At 41.1% G+C, this 12,357-nt stretch overlaps 1 long non-coding RNA gene across 1 annotated transcript in view; it reads right to left on the bottom strand.

Annotated features, from left to right (window-relative positions):
* Positions 1-523, bottom strand: part of LOC121041051 (uncharacterized) — a 2,395-nt gene extending 1,872 nt beyond the window's left edge. Inside the window, exon 1 of the long non-coding RNA XR_005795546.1 lies at positions 418-523. This is a non-coding gene — a long non-coding RNA (uncharacterized LOC121041051). The remainder of the gene's footprint in view (positions 1-417) is intronic.
* Positions 524-12,357: the final 11,834 nt, after the last annotated feature.

Raw genomic sequence — 12,357 nt, 5'->3', positions numbered from 1 at the left:
ACGCCACTGGAATGAGCCCTGTAATTTCTACTCAGTAATTATACCTGTCACCACTTCCGACAGAGCAGATATAAATAGCCAGTTATCTTACTTTTTTCTGCTTTTCTTTGTATTTGTCTTTCTCCAGCACAGACTCGGGTGGCTGATGCTAACTAATATCCATACACGACACAAAGCATTCACAGAAAGTGCGCTGCTAGACATTAGACCGGTGTTCCAAAAGCCACATGCCATGGGTTGGGAGAATCTCATTTGCCCACAGAACGCTGGTCTCGAAGATTTATGACAGGTGACAGGGAGAGACAGGCAGCAAAAGAAGGGGTTTTGCTTTCCAGTTCTATTTTCATTTCACTCCCACTAGGGATGCGCACGTGCACGCAAGCCTGCTGTGCTGTGTGTGTTAATACACCCACGTACCTGGTCTCCTCTGTGCCCAGTGACTCACTGGGAGGAAGTCAGGGCTTCTGGGAGGCTCATTAACCCTTCTGCGTCTCGGAAAAGCCGTAACAGGATGTCGCTGTCCTCAGGACTGCACACAACAGAAATATGCCAAGAAGTGTTCCTTATGATGATGGTTATTCCTTTTGCTGGTAATAACACCGTTTCACAGTTGTATAGGGCTTTTATTTGTTCTCCAAAGGGATTTGACATCAATTATTTTGGAACCTTCCCACAAGAATAAATGTGTTACAAGGGAAAGGAGGTGGATGTTGAAGTCAGACATTCCAGCATTGAAATTTCTGCTTTTCTACTTGCTTCCTGTATGGACCTTGGGTGAAATAATGTTTCTGACTCTTACTCTTCAAATCTATAAAATGGGCAGAGTAATAATGCTCCACCTTAGGGAATTTCTCTTGGCGAATTCTATCAGGTAACATTGTACATATTTCTACTATTATCTGTCAAGTTATTTCTGACTCACCCAGAGGGCTTGTGAAAACTCACTCATGGGCACATCCCCATTAGTTTTTGACATGGTAAATCCGGGGTGAGGCCTGAGAATTTGCACTTTTCTAATTAGTTCCCAGATGCTGCTGAGGCTGTGAAGACCACGCTGTGAAAATCTGGGATTGGCAATCCCTCAATGCATGTTAGGTTTTCTTGTTTTATGCCTTCAATACAAATTAACTGTTAAACACTCTCCCTGTTTCATGCAATGCACTTGATACAAAGAAGAATAAGACAGATATGTCTCTTCTTTTATAAAACATACTCTAATGGAGAAGACAAACTTCTCCGCCCCCGGCCCCCAACCTCAACTTAAAAAAAAAAAAAAAAAACAACAACAAAGGCATATTCCAGGAATTTAGAGCAAGGCAGTAAGGGTTGAGTGACAGGAGAGGCAGGAGAAATGCAGACACTCACCACAGCAATGATCTCGTTTGTAAACTGTGAATTATGCTCACATGACTATCCAGAGATGAATGTTTTGTGGGGTCTTCAGCTTATATATTTGGGGGATTCATTTTATGAAAATAGGTACAGAATTATGAGCAGGAGATTAGGGATGGAACTATGGAATGGGACCATACAAGAGACGGGACTTGAAACCTTAATTAGCTCCGTTAGATTCTTGCACACCCTCCTCTATGCACATCCTAAAATGGATGTACAACTGGGATCCCTAGTATCAGGGAGTCTCTGCATAACTCCAAGTTTGATCTGAAGTACCTGACCTATAGCTAAGAGCACCTGAAAAGAATCAGAGAAATGATGCGGGAAACCAAGGGAAAGGGGACCTTGGTTGTTACAAGGGGGCAGGTGCTACTGGCATCTAATGGGTGGAGATCAGAGATGCTGTCAAACACCTTACAACACATAGGACACCCCCCCCCCCCCCCCATCCTCCCGCTACAAAGACTTATCCCACCCTAAATGTCAGTAGTGCTGAAGTTGAGAAACCTGTCATAGGGCAGGGATGCTCTCCAGGTAGGAGACCCAAGTAGGAGATGACTGAGGCTCTACTAATTTTGAGTAGCACATCCCTCCTTTCCCCTTCTACATGGCCTTTGGCTCCTCTCAGCCCTCTCTGGAACTTTACTGCAGGCTCTTCTGTGGCTGGACCCTCACTGTGCTCAGGTCTCTGCCTAGGGGGTCCCCTTCTTGGATGCTTTCCCTCACCACCCACCAATCTAAACTTGCCTCTCCTGTTTCTGTACCTCCTAATCACTTTCCCTGCTTTCTTTTCCTTCTAAGCCTTTACAACCTGGCATAGCATATTATTTGATTATTTAGTGTTCATGTCCCTCTTTTAAATGTTAGTCTCATCAAGGTAAGGACTTTGTCTCATTCATTTCTCCAATCTGGGAACCTTGTAGGATTGTTGGCACACACTGGGTGTTTAGTAAATTATCTACTGAATGGATGGAGAAAAAAAGTTTTATTGATGTGCCAGGGCTGTTGAGTAAGTGCTCAGGGATACAGTGTATTGTTATTAACATTGTAATCAGGATTACTGTGTCCTACTTAGACTGCAATGTGATACTGACCAGCGGATTCTCATTATCTCAGCCTTGGGAAAGGCGCTGATACTCCCTCCCTGAGCCCTGTGGCTTGGCACCAGCCTTGCATTTTTCAGTGCCTGCTTTGAGAATGAAGCTGACAGGCTCTGAAGGGACTGCCATCTATCACTCAGTCCTTCCATCATCCGCTCTGCAAATGACAACCTCTGACAGGAAAGTAGGGGGAGCTGATTCAGAATTAATGCCCTGCATCTGGAGAGAGGCATGTTAAGACAGCAAATATTCTGAGAGCAAATCCAGACTGTCAGATCAAGGACAGAGAAGCAAGCCCAGATGCCCTGGCTGAGCTTGACTTTGCACCTGGATAAGGCACTCAAGTAAATGCAACTTGGATTTTTTTGTCTATTTGTTTTTTTTTTTTTTTTAATTGGTAGAAGGGACAGATAACCCTGGGAATGGAAAATTGCCCAGATGGCCTATTTAGACATGATGCTGAGCAATGTGTGAAATGAACAAAGAAAGGAATCAATGTCATTTATTCAGCATTTACCGAGGGCTTGTCATTTACCAGGTCCTGTAAAGGAAGTCTTGTTGTCATTTCCAGCAATGAGGAAAATGCAGCCCAGAGAAACGTGATAACTTGCCCAAGGGAAATCAACCAGTAAGGGGCTATTCCTCAGACACTGAAGTTCATTCCTCCTTCAAAACCTTTGCACATGCTGTTCCTTCTGTTTGATCCCCTCTTCCTTCAAGTCTTTGTGTGACTGGCTGCTTCTGTTGTGAAAGAGTCAGCTCAGGGTCACCTCCTCTTGGAGACCCTGCTTGATCACATTATTCAAGGTCACCTTGACCTTTATTCTGTCACATGACTTTGCTTTAGTCTTTCTGTCACTATTTGAAATGACCTAATATAATCTTATCTAAGTATCATCCATCCATCCATCCATCCATCCATCCATCCATCCATCCATCCTTTGTCTTCCCCAAATAGTGTAGCCTCGCCTAAAGCAGGGCCTTCTCAGTTTTGTTCACAGTTTCCAGCACTCAGACCAGGACCAGCACATAGGAGTTGTGTAAATATTTACTGAATGAAGAAATTGGTGGTGAAGGGCCCCCAACCAGCTATGTCTGACACTGAACCCTACATTCCTTAGCACTAATTGTCCAGTCTCCTGAAGAGCTTGGTTAATGCCCTGATCCAGTATGAACTGAACTGACCTTACAGTAGGCACTTTATCCTGGCTTCGGTTTGCCCTTCTTCACTCTTCCAGATTCAGAGGGTAGTTCCAAGATGCCAGCAAGTTAATGCTTCAAAATTTTATTTTCGCTAAATATCAAACACTGTACATTGTAAGACATTAAAGTATTACCTGCTAAATAGTGTGTAGGGCTTAGATAGTTATGAGTTGAAATTCTGATTTCACTGTTTACCAATGTGATTTTTGGAAACTTTCTGAACTGCTTTGATATTAGGTGTCTCATCTGTGAGAGATAAGGATGCTTTAAAAGGTGGTTGTGGAGATTATTTGATGTGCCATATAAGAGATACAGAGAAATTCCTTGGACCTGGGAAACATTTAACAAATGCAAATTTCTTTCTTGCTTTAATAGAATCAAGCAATAATGGCTTGGTCAGTGTCAGAGCCCTGAGGACTCACTGAAGTGTATGTATATCCAAAAGCTAATCCTTCTGCCTGGAGCAAACCGTGGTAGAAAAGATTGGGGGGAGGGAGATGGTTAAAAGAGTGTATTAGCAATACTATTAAGCATCTACTGTGTGCCCAGCCTTATAATGAATGAGACACAATCTCCAAATCTAATAAGGAGACAGGTGTGTACACAGTGTCTTCTTTTATTCTTTCATCTTTGTTACTATTTTTGTTTATTTTTTCCTCCCTTCCTCCTTCCTTCCTTCCCTCCCTCCCTCTCCACACTTCACCCCATCCTTTCTCCCCTCCCTCCCTTTCCCCCTTCCTTCCTTCCTTCCTTCCTTCCTTCCTTCCTTCCTTCCACTGACCTGGAATATTTTCCCAGGAGATTTTTCCTATCACCCAACACGATCATTTAAAAATACCTCCACAGCACATTTTAATAACACCGAACTTTGAAACTTAGGACACCATGGTGAACTCTCAGAGAGAAACCAGTGAGATGTAATAAAGTAATCAAATGAATCGATCTGCTTTTGAAGTTGTTAGCAAGGAGCCAGCTCAGTGCTGTGAGGTGTTGGAGGGTGTCTGCCAAAAATGATTTTGGTTTCAAAGCAATTGTGATTTGGAGGCATTTATTTTTTGACAACAGTTCAATAGCAGGGCTACTGGTATATGGAGAACATTCCAGGCACATGAAAATAAACCTTCATCAGGAATATTATAGGAAGATGCCCTTCTGTCTGTTCACTGTATCAGGACAACCTGCAGCTAGCTTATCCTTCAACTAGCTTAGAATGGTGTAAAGGCAGGAAAATACTGAATTAAAACAACAACAACAACAACAACAACAACAACAACAACAACAACCAGATCTCTATTTTATCCCCGCTTGAACCATTATTTGATTCAACAAGAGATTTTTCTCTCCATGTGTCTTGCTTCTCTCAAGGGGATTAAGATGACCATCCTATATACATATAACTCACTGAGTGAAGAGGGAGACTTTATGATGAGGTCTGATAGCTCAGTTTGGGAAATTTGATTTTAAAGGAGCCACTAAAAGGAGAAAGGGAATAGTTATATGGACCAAACAAAGTTATCTCACCCAGCTAAAGACAGCCAGAAGGATAAAAAGGAGATTGAGGAGGAAATAATTATAAAAACTGCAGAGAGCACCTGTACCGTTGGTGCAGGGAGACTGGGTCAGAGGACCCAGAGGGGGTCCTGCAGGACCAGCAAAGAGGGTCCTTGGCTTCATGCAGGATGGAAATCAGATGTGAGCCAGCAGGAGTCAAAAGCAGAGTCTCTTGAAGAAATATAGAAAGAGATACAGACGGAGCATCTGGGAGACTTGGAAAAGAGAAGGAGCACGAGTCTCATCTCTGTTTGGGGTCTGGGGGTTTTATTATTTACTTATTGTTTGCTTGTTTGTTTGTTTATCATGGACTGGAGCATGTGTCCTCCCAGGCATCCAGGAAGTACTGGTCAGAACAAGCACAGGATCCAGGTGTCTGTCATGAGTCACTCATTCCCTGAAGCCAGGGGTCTTGGAACCAAGATGGCTAGCACCAGTGGTCTGGAATATGCACATGGTAGCTTCCTCTGGTGATTCTCACCTCATCCTTCCTTAGATGTTATCTATTTTAGAGAAGCCATTAACCCCTGTCCTTTACAAGGAGGACATATGCTATTTGCATTACAAGGCATGTATAAAGTAGGGTGGGGTGCAGATCCTAGCAAGAATAGAAGGAGGAAAAGGAGCAGAAAGCAGATTTTTATGGAGTTCTTCAGTTTCCCTGCCTCATCTTAATCATAAAGATTACCTAATTATGCTCAGGTATCATGGGAGCAAAAGAGATACACATGTCTACGTCACAGATGCCTCTTGATATCAGGAAAGGTATGGCCAAAGGGAAATTTATTTTCATGAGATGGGTTTGAGATCATTTTGCCCACCCCTGTGATTCCAAGTTACTGAATCAGTAGGATCCCATAGTTCTGAAAGCACAGTTCTTTAGCATCATGATATCTCATGGCCCCTTGGCTCTTATACACTGAATGAAAGAAATAAATGCTATTGATGTTGTGTCTTGAGGATTTTTATGGAGTAACGGAAGTATAACCATACAAAATAGATAAATCGTGCTGAATCTAAAGCACAGATACTGCTTATGAAGATGATTGACTAGAGAAATACAAAATACAATGTATCAGTGAGGGACTCACTCATGCATTCTAGGTGAGATTTACTGTCAGCCAATTTACTTTCCAGGATTTAAGGTAGAATGAAAAATGTGCCATCAATGGGTCCAAGTTGAGTCAAGGAGGCCAGAGTTGGGAATCGAGGGTAAAATCATAGGGATCTTCCATAAGATGACCCTTGAAGGATGTGTAGGATTTCTACGAGCAGAAAAAAGGAGTAGTGATGTGTTGAAGCTGGCTCATGGCAGCAGAATATGAACATCCCTTCCCAACTCTGCATTCAGTGACACACAGTTGGTAACTGGAAATTGGCCATAGTGAGAGTATTTACACAATGGAAATTAGCAAACACACAAATCAGTACCAACACACCATTAAAAAGTAAATTATGGTGCTTTATGGTTATAGATGCCCCAAAGTATGAATGTACATTAGGCAAAGTCTGGTGACATAGGATATCTGGGGGAGAGTAGTGCTGGATGAGGCTAGCAAGGAAGGATTGAGCCAGATTATGGGAGTCCTTGAATGTCAATTCAAGGAGGCTTGATTCTATTTTACAAGTATTCCATCCATCAAACAACGCTTTGTGATAGAATCCCATTTGTACCATGGGAAGATAATTCTAGAGATGGAGTCACAATTAGACTGAAAAAGTGGCAGTCCAGTAGCAAGTAGCACAATAATAGTAGTAAGTAAGCAAGCATTAAGTAGCACAACAGAAATCTGATATAGGCCTGGGCAGGGTAGTAACAGTGATGTGGAAAGAATTGATAGAAATGGCATAGAGGAGAAAAAATTTAGAAAATCTGACAACAGACTAAATGGGAGTTGCTGGGGTAAGGTAGCAGGGTGTGCAATATCACTTTGGGGACTGAGAGTTGATGGAGTTATTTACAGAGAGGAAAGACAGGAAACAGTGTAAGCGAGTAGAAAGTAGTTCCCTCAGTTGTGGACATGCTGGGTATGAAGATATTTTCGCCCTTAAGAAACTCCAGTCTAGATATCCAGATAGAGGTCAGAGATATAGATAAATAGACAATAATAAAGTCAAGAGAGTAGCATATAGAAACATAAGTGGATTGCACAGAGCAAGGTGACATGAGGGAGCTAATACAATATTCTAGTAATACTTTTCATTCACCCTTTCATTCACTTACTAATCCATGTGTTTAACAAGCATCCATTATGTGTTTAGCAACCATACATCCTACCTTGTCTGGGACACACCCAGCTAATCTTTTTTGACCCAGTATAATTATAAATAGCATTCATTTCTACTCTCAGAAGTGTCCCAGTTTGGATGATAAATCGTTTCCTTAACTATGTGCCACAAACAGTGCTGGCAGTAAAGAATTTAATGATTAGCTCACATAGACCCTTCTGTTAAGGAACCCAACTAAATATTGTTCTTTGTGTTGTGGTTTGTGGAAGTAAAGTAAAAGTTATGTCTTCTTCTCTTATGTAATTTACCACCTAGAGGTGGGGATGTCACTATCCACCTACACAGTAATTCAAGTACTAGAAGGAAGGGTACAAGTGAGTGCCAACACCACAGCATCAGTCAATAAGCACTAAAGAACTAGAGAAAGAGATCCGTCAGTGGACTGGATGTCTTCATTTTGCCCTCCAGATCTGTTTTCTGACTTTTCCACCTTCCTGTGTGCCCAGGGAGCCTGAGATTCATGGACTGCATCCATGAACATTTTTGTTTTATGATTTTCAGTGGATTTGGCAAATGAAAGGAACCAATAGTAGATTCTAGCAGAATGAGATTAGGATACTTATTTGAATCTCAGGGCCTCCTTCATGCCAAGTTACTGTAGATTGGCTGCATTCCTCCATTAATCACTGCTTCATATTGGCATATTCTCTGGGTTCCAGTGACCACTCCTTCTCCTTATCCCTGAATGGGTAGAAAGCTCAGAGTTGTACTCAGCATTGAGCCTCAGTGACCCTCACTTGTTTTTCCACACCTGGAGAGGAACCCAAACAAGGTATCAATGTGGTCATGTATTTTTGGATACCTTGTTAAAATAAGATCTTGTAGTCAGAATTTTGAAAGTTATCCTAAGATTGCATGTCCTAATCTTTGGGGCCTGTGAATACGAGATATGGCTCCCATTACTGCCATATTATATGGCACTGTTGATGTTAAGCTAAGGAACTTTTCTGGGTGGTTGTGATCTAAACACATGAGCCCTTCGAATTGTTGAGTTTTCTCCAATGGATGGCAGAAAAGGAATCCTGGAAATTTTAATTCAGGAGCAGGATTCAATGCACCACTCTGGCTTGAAGATTGAGGAGACCCCATGAGAAGGACTGCAGGCAACTTTAAGGAAGTGATGAAGGCCTCCATCTGACAGTCATCAAGGAAACAAGGACCTGGGTCCTGTTGCTGCAAGGTACTAAATCCTGTTCACAACCTTCATGAACTTGGAAACAGATTTCTCCCCAGAGCCTCCAAGTTAGGACTCCCCCCAACACCTTGATTTCAGCCTTGTGATACTCTGAACAGAGAATCCAGAGAACTTTTGAATTACAGACCTGTGAGCTAATAAATGAGTATTTTTTAAGTTTATTTATTTATTTTGAAAGAGAGAGACAGAGAGAGGGAGAGATGGAGGGCCACAGAGAATTTCGAGCTGTCAGCCACAGAGCCCGATGCAGGGCTCAATCCCACAAACCATGACATCATGATCTGAGCCAAAATCAAGAGTCAGATGCTTAACCAATTGAGACACCCAGGCGGCCCTAAATGGGCATTGTTTTAAGCTGCTAAATTTGTGGTCATTTATTTTGCAGCAATAGAAAACAGATACGGTTAATTCAACAGATACAGTTAGTTCAAAACAGAATAATCCTGCCTCCTCTTCCTACTCTACCTTCCTTGTGTTGCAATTCTCTTTGCATCAGTGATGTGGAGTGACCCTGGGAACAGGCAGGGTCTGACTATGGGGACCTGAGGTATACATTTAGTTTGAATTTAGTGGGGTATCATTTTTTATGTCACTTCTGTGAATAGTTATGCACAGTTAACATGGAAAAGAAATGGCTTCCAGAAATTCTCCTATAATCCACTGTTCATCTGGTATCACCGTAAGGAAACACATGGTCGAAGTTGAATTGTGACCTATCCTGCAAAGCCTGATGCAGAAGTGACTAGGTCCTGGAGGGGAAGTTGAAATATAGAGAGTCAATGCTGGTTGGTGAAAAAGTCTTCCACTTCATAGAGGGCACCTGTAAAAGAAACTTGATAGACATTTTCCCCTAATAATTTCAGAATAATTCCAAACATTCGCATGACATTACCTAAAACAATTTTTGAAACGGAAGTAAATAAGAAAAAGGGACTTACAGGCTTTCTCAGTTTGGATTTAAATCATGACAATTTACATGTCATTACCAATAACAACTTATGAACCAAACCGTTGTCATTGGACAAAGAAATCAAAGAATATGCAGCCAAAAATGTAGGGGAAAATTATAGCATTTCATCAGGCAATTAATTCATATAACTCTGCTACTTTCCAGGTGTTTTAGAGGTTGTCAGTTTTGTTTAAACTTGTAAGTTATTGTATTTTTTTTTTTCATTTGAAAACATTCCTTAAATCATTGATTTGTACTTGCAACTTTGTATTCATCTCATCAAAGTTCATAAAGTGAATGAGTAAATAAATTTCAGGTCCCACAAACCCTGGATCTCTCTGTAAGCTTCCCTGTTGTTATTAGTCTTGGCTACTACATGTGCTATGTCCTGTTGGTTTTCTTTCTTTTTTTTTAAATTTTTTTATGTTTATTTATTTTTGAGATAGAGACAGAGCATGAGTGGGGGAGGGGCAGAGAGAGTGAGGGAGACACAGAATCCGAAGCAGGCTCCAGGCTCTGAGCTGTCAGCACAGAGCCCCACGCAGGGCTCGAACTCACAGACCACAAGATCATGACCTGAGCCAAAGTCAGAAGCTCAACAGACTGAGCCACCCAGGCACCCCAAGTCCTGTTGGTTTTCTTAAACTTTACTGTCAATGTGGTAGAAAGTACTTTATTAAATTCCCTTCAGCCTGACCATTGGAGTGTACCATCTTTCTTCTACATGGTACCCCCACCTGATACCCTCAGTGACGTCTTGAGTCACCTTACAAAATGGTTAGGCTCTCACAATGAAGAGGAGAAAGGGGGCTTCTCTGGGTAATAGAGTTGTAACAGCTAAGGAAAAGCCACCTTTCACCTGAGGGTGAAATTTAATACCCCTTAATTTTTAATAACTTAAAAAAATTGGGGCGCCTGGGTGGCGCAGTCGGTTAAGCGTCCAACTTCAGCCAGGTCACGCTCTCACGGTCCGTGAGTTCGAGCCCCGCGTCAGGCTCTGGGCTGATGGCTCAGAGCCTGGAGCCTGTTTCCGATTCTGTGTCTCCCTCTCTCTCTGCCCCTCCCCCGTTCATGCTCTGTCTCTCTCTGTCCCAAAAATAAATAAACGTTGAAAAAAAATAACTTAAAAAAATTAATTTATGCTCAGTGGAGAAAGCTTGAACATTTTAACAACAGTAGAATAATAATACAATAATTAGAATTACCTATTGATATTTAACTACATGATCTTTAAATATTTTTTCTGTATATAACTACATTTTAGATTTTGTTGTTCTCCATCTACTCTTTTCTAGCTTCCTTTTGTATTTAGCAATATAGAATGGCTTTCCCGTGATTATTCTTTTCTACCTCAGTTTTAACAAATTTTATTGTTTTGCTTACTGCAGAAATTAAACATCATGACCATTCTACACAGTGCAGAAACAGGTAAGAATAAAGAAAAGGGAATCCAAACCACCCAGAACTGTCATCAGCATTATTATTAATGGTAGTCACTATTAACATTTTAATGCAACATATTTTTTGATGACTGTATTATATTTCATGAAATGGATGCACTGTAACTTAGTGAAAAAATCCAATACGTTGGATTATTAGGTTCTAGGTTCATTTCAGTTTTTTACAGTTACTGGAGATAAACATCTTTGTTCATTTACTTTTGTATATAGATCTCTGATTACCTTCATGGGATAAATTCCATTTTTAATGCTTAGCCTGTTTTAATGGTGCAGAAGTCAAAAATAATAAATGGCTCGTCATTAGCCAGGTGCCTAGGGCTTTGCAACCTTCCTCAAAGAATAGACTCCCTAGGGCAGCTCCATTATCTGTTGACTTGCTGGGAGAGCATTAGAACCAAAAGCCAATGATATCCAAGGAGCATAATATAGTATGTCTTAAAGTCTAATTACATCTAATCCATTACGAAACACATAGCTGGACTTTCCAAAATGTTTTCCTCAGTATATTTTAAATGTGTATTTAGAGAAAATCTTATTTTACTATAAAATCTCTTCTTGTGTTGCTTGAAATTCTTGTGCCCCTTCAACACCTAATTTAATGGTTCATAATATTCTGAGGCCACTGAAGGAAACTTAAGGACCCTGGCTCAAAAAAAAAAAAAAAAAAAAAAAAGCAAAAAAAAAAAAAACCCAAAAAACCCCACAAACACATTTATTGTCTTCAAGCCAGAAGTCTCCAAGGAGTTGTATTTCCCTTTAGCAGTTGAATAAAATAGAGTAAACCCTAATTTTGAGTGCAGGAAGTCCAGATCTCTCCCAATGCATTTCTGGGTCTCTTTTGGGTGTTTGCACACTTGCATTGGTTGCTGCTTATTGATTACTGCCCTGAACGTCTCCATCGGTCCCCTCTTGCAGCTTGAAAACATTTCTTTGTACCATGCTACACTGTGATCTACTTTGACCCAGGCAAGGATACAGGTCCCTCTCTTAGTTAGGAAAAGCTAATATTAGATTGTAGCACTGACAAAACTTTATGAGAAACTGGGGATTAGAGGGAATTATAATACAGATATGGAGGAGTAGTAAAACTGAATATTGGGAATAACTGCTGTAAAATGTAATTACTGTGACCCCCACAGAAGGTCTCTCAGTGTTCATCTCTTTCCTATGAGCCTGGTATGCAGTCATGTTGCAGGGGCCAGTTAACCCTATAGA

Source organism: Herpailurus yagouaroundi, unplaced genomic scaffold (genome assembly GCF_014898765.1).
Source record: "Herpailurus yagouaroundi ecotype Mexico unplaced genomic scaffold, PumYag 29, whole genome shotgun sequence".
Lineage (NCBI taxonomy): Eukaryota > Metazoa > Chordata > Mammalia > Carnivora > Felidae > Herpailurus > Herpailurus yagouaroundi.
The sequence above is the reverse complement of the archived record's forward strand: the minus strand, read 5'-3'. Positions and strand labels throughout refer to the sequence as shown.